Source organism: Palaemon carinicauda, chromosome 36 (genome assembly GCF_036898095.1).
Source record: "Palaemon carinicauda isolate YSFRI2023 chromosome 36, ASM3689809v2, whole genome shotgun sequence".
Taxonomy (NCBI): domain Eukaryota; kingdom Metazoa; phylum Arthropoda; class Malacostraca; order Decapoda; family Palaemonidae; genus Palaemon; species Palaemon carinicauda.
In genome coordinates this window covers 57650924-57655617 of record NC_090760.1, presented here as the reverse complement: position 1 = coordinate 57655617, position 4694 = coordinate 57650924, and positions in this window count along the sequence as shown.

Sequence of the window (4694 nt, the reverse complement as noted above, 5' to 3'; positions counted from 1 at the left end):
TACGTAGAACCTTTCTTTTTTCCTCCCTCTACTTCTTATTCTGCAATTTTCTGATAAAATTTACATTGGAAATCACTAGCATATTCAATAAGCGGAAAAGGTAGCAACGGGGTCAACAAATAGCTAAAAGTACAGAAGTAGATAAAAAAAAATCATACATTAACAGCTTTAGGGGAATTATTTTCCACCTTTGATAAATGACAAACGTTTCTTTTGCATCAATAGAGAAAATTATGGTAGTGCTCTCTCTCTCTCTCTCTCTCTCTCTCTCTCTCTCTCTCTCTCTCTCTCTCTCCTCTCTCTCTCTCTCTCTCTCTGATTCCAAAAGTGTTACATTCTGTTCAAGGTATCATTTTGTTGATGCTATATAGTAAATCATCTCTATGAGTATTGTTAATAAATGTAAGATATCCTTTTCTTGCTGAGTTTTTTAGCCCTTTATACATATATGCATTTATCTTATGTAAGTTTTATTTATTGTCAGCTTATTAATGTAGCAATGTTCAAAAAGAAAAATGCTCATTTCCTAACAAAAATTCTCCCTGTTCCATCATACGATTAAAAGATGAGTTCGAGAAACTTCTATGAAAAGATACATATATGAGGTTAAGTTGAAGTAGGACATATCAGCAATGAACTACTATGGCAAGTCAAACAGTGGAGAAGTTTTACAAACATTACAAAAGGAGAATTCCAGGAACAATTTTACAATCCACATAAATTCTCAATTTCTGCTCTCCGATTCCTCTACAATTCAAGGTTCGAGCAAGGCTTTGGAAAATATTCACTGGCTAATATCTCTCTCTCTCTCTCTCTCTCTCTCTCTCTCTCTCTCTCTCTCTCTCTCTCTCTCTCTCTCTCTACCCAAAATCCTAAATATTGCTGGGGAAATATTCATACAACGTTGATTCATTCTAAAAGAAATCATGCCAAAAATATTTGCAAACTGGATTTCTCTGTTATTTTATTAACCAATCAAAGCATTCATATCTGTTTTCATAGTATATGTAGGTAATTCTGAATATTTTATAAGAGATATTCTATGTTAACAGTGTTACAGCTGATTTTATATGAATCTGAACTTTTTCCATTATGAAGGCGTTAAACAAATTAGATATTTATGTAAAAACTCGTTTCCTAATAGAAAGGAAATAGTTTTGTTCCTTTCATTTAGAACTAATGAAGTATTCAAGAGAAGAGAATTAGCAGAGAAAAGTTCATAATATTTTGGGTTAATTAGATCGTCTAGTATTCGACTTTGTTACACAAAAGAGGACGAAATTAAACAAGAACAATTGTCTTATTATTTTTTTTTATATTTATATATTATTACAGTTTAATATAATGGTTGAACGAAAAATTCAAATTTCCCTGTTAATGCTGTCAATATCTGAGAATACTTTTTTTTTTTTTTTTTTTTTTTTTTTTTGGACAAAAAGACTTCGTGAAAATGCACGATTCAGGTATTTTTTTTTCAATGTTCCTAAACAAATATCCGAACTGTTGCTACTTACTGTTGTATTAAATCGTTTTGTAAGTTTAAGGCCATATTATATAAAACCATATTATGCCTATAGGGTTAAACATTTTAACTTTGATAAATGTACTTTTGGAAACGACTAAAAATTTATTGATATGAAGCTACCTTGAAAAGGGCCGATTAATATAGCTACCTATTCTAAAATGACATCCATGGGATTATAACTTATGACAGTTATAATTACTTTCATCTTACTCAATCAATAAATGGAAAACAAATATTTTGAATTATCTCAACATATATTTATCGTCATAATACGATTTACTTTGCCACTAATGATAACGTTATACACATCGGTCAAGACAATAAACCCCACCCCCTCTTATGTCACATGTCTTGCTTTAAACAAGATCACCTATATCATCTATTTACATAGATTTTCTTTGTATTCATTATAGATACATCAGTTATGAGACAGAAAAATCTTTACTAAACTTTTTCAAAGAGTATAGTAGAGTATATTGCTTCTTTTTATGAAAAGAACTCTAAAGTGAAACATACATCACCGATATGATCAATTATTGTTTTGCAGTATCAAGTTCTATCACACGTCTGTTCACTGTAATTTTTTCACTTTACATTTAACCAAAATACAAGTGTAGATGCCTGATCCTAAAACTTATCCTTTATTCCTATATCATGCTATAGATAATTTACCATTTAAAAAGAATATTGGCTTATCAAAGAGTGATGCGTTTTTGTATATTTGGTTTCATTTCTTAATATATGAATACTGTTTCCTTTATGTCCGTTTCACCTTCATGGTTAGTGATGAGTGCACTATTGTGAGTGTTCTGCCTTTCAACATCATAAGAACTTTCTTTATAATGTTCGGCCTCTGGCAGACTATTCTGGGTAGAAAATAATGTGTGCAAAGTTTGAAGCCAATTAAATAATATTTAGGGGTGTCTCAAGGTCCCTATCAGCAGCCGCCTGGATCCCCTCCCCCCCCCCCCCCCCCCCAGGGTTTATCAGACCACTGGGTATTATCCACTCATAGACGGGGGAATCATGCTTGCCAAGCACTCAGTGTGGTCCAGATGCTAGTAAGAACTTTGACGATGTGGGGAACATCTTACGGTGCTATGAGACAACACCCAGAAGAACTGCAGTTGCTCTTCTTTTGTGGTGTGTCGACCGTTGAACTCCTCAATGAGTTTGACCCCTCCTTCAGCCACATCGTTGATCACTGGAAGATTTTTTACTTCTTTCGACCTTCTTTGAATGATGCATTCTCTTCCAGTCTTCTGGGTCTGCATTAAGAAAATCCCTGTTCATGTCGAGGTGTTTCAGAAAACGGATTGACTTGCGAGTTGCAGAAAATTCAAGTGGTGGAATCATGAAACTTTTCAATTCGACCCGCTTTTGGGGGATCTTCGTCTTCGTCATCATCCTCATCGCTTTTACCTGATTCTTCCGGGATCATGGTCGACACTATGGCCCGCTTTGTCGGTGCTAAAAAAGCTTCATCGAACAGTGACAGTACCACAAGCTCCTCTGACACATACCACAGATGCCGTTGCAGTTTGTCTCTGGCCGCTCTTCCAACACGGTCATTGTGGTAAGTGTGTAGTTTCTTCAACATCTCCACATGAATCAGGATGGAGAAAATGCTCATATCACAAACACAGGACTCCTCTCGTTGGGTAAGATCTTTAAGTTGTCCTCGGAACATCAAAATTTTGAGACAGTACAAGACTATTGCCATCCATCTGGTATGATGGAAAGCTCCGGGTTTCTTGAAATTGAAACTAGGAAGCATCCCTTCAAGGCGGGCAATCGTTAATTCCAAGAATTCCACGTAATCATCTCGGTGATTTCCCTGTGCCAACTTGGATTCCACAAACTTCGTGAGCGATCCCTGTCAGGCTGCAGTACCTCCAAGTCTTTTCCAGTCTGAAAGTTGGACTTGTCAAGGGAGCCCCAATTCTTTTGGAACCGACGAAAGAGTTGGACATCGGGACCCGAGGAAGCTCCAGAGCATGTAGGAATACTGCACTAAGAATTATTTTGTAAATGTGATGGCGGCATGCAAAACTAAGGACTGTGCGACCGAATCTGGGTTCTAGAAGAATGTACGCTCCTGATCGACGTCTCGTGTTTGATGTAGTTGTATCAAAGCAGAAGCCTGCAACCTTCATTCCTGTAACAGTTCATAAACTGCTGCTGTGGCGGGATGTAAACAAAACAACCCCCACACCCTTGAATCTTACTTACTTACAATGGTCTCCATAGAACAAACTTTCCCCTTACGTTATCAGCAGCGGGACTCTTGGACGAAAGGACTAAAATCAAAACAAAACATATCCTTAACACTATATTCTTACAAACTATAATAAATAAATCAATAACCATCCACAATCAAATTACCAACACTTAAAACTGATCAAAACTTAACACCAAATAATATAATATATATTAACCAAAAGCACCATTCATATAACCCGCAAAAACCCTAACAGACTTAAAATTACCCCACACACCAAAACCAATATTTGTTTATGTGGGGACGTCGTTGTCCACACAAGGGCCAACAGTCCTTTTATAGCCTAAACCCACAACTCTGTTGCAACGCCACAATATGGCAACACTTGACACTCAGTCAATACAAAATGTTTTAATTGATTTAGTCCGTGAGCGTAATCATCATCATCATCATCCTCATCGGTATCATCATCATCAACAGCAATCAGAAGTAAATTCGGTCCGGGACGTCAACAAGTAAATCAATCTGAGCAGTCCTATCAAGTTCTGCTATAGGCCCAAGTCGTCAACAAACAATTTTGCATTCAAGAAAACCTCTCCAAAGGAGGAATCACGGCCTGCCAAAATAAAAAAGAAAAACACTTATGAACACTCCTAACTAACTTAACTATCGCACTATAATCAAAGATAAACAATAAACTTTCTATCATTCACGAACGCGCCTAACAAAAAAATGAATAAAAATAGTACTTACTCTGATACAAGAAAAATCACTTAAAGCCGGCTGCCAATGAAAAAAAAAACACAACCGACTCCTGCTACAGTCAAAGATCCAATGCTTTCGCCCAAGACATTCATCACCGTCCTATCCTAGCTAAAAAAATGTAAACAAACAACCTCAAATATACCACAGTCTTTCAACAACAACCAATCATTCGCTAACTACCCT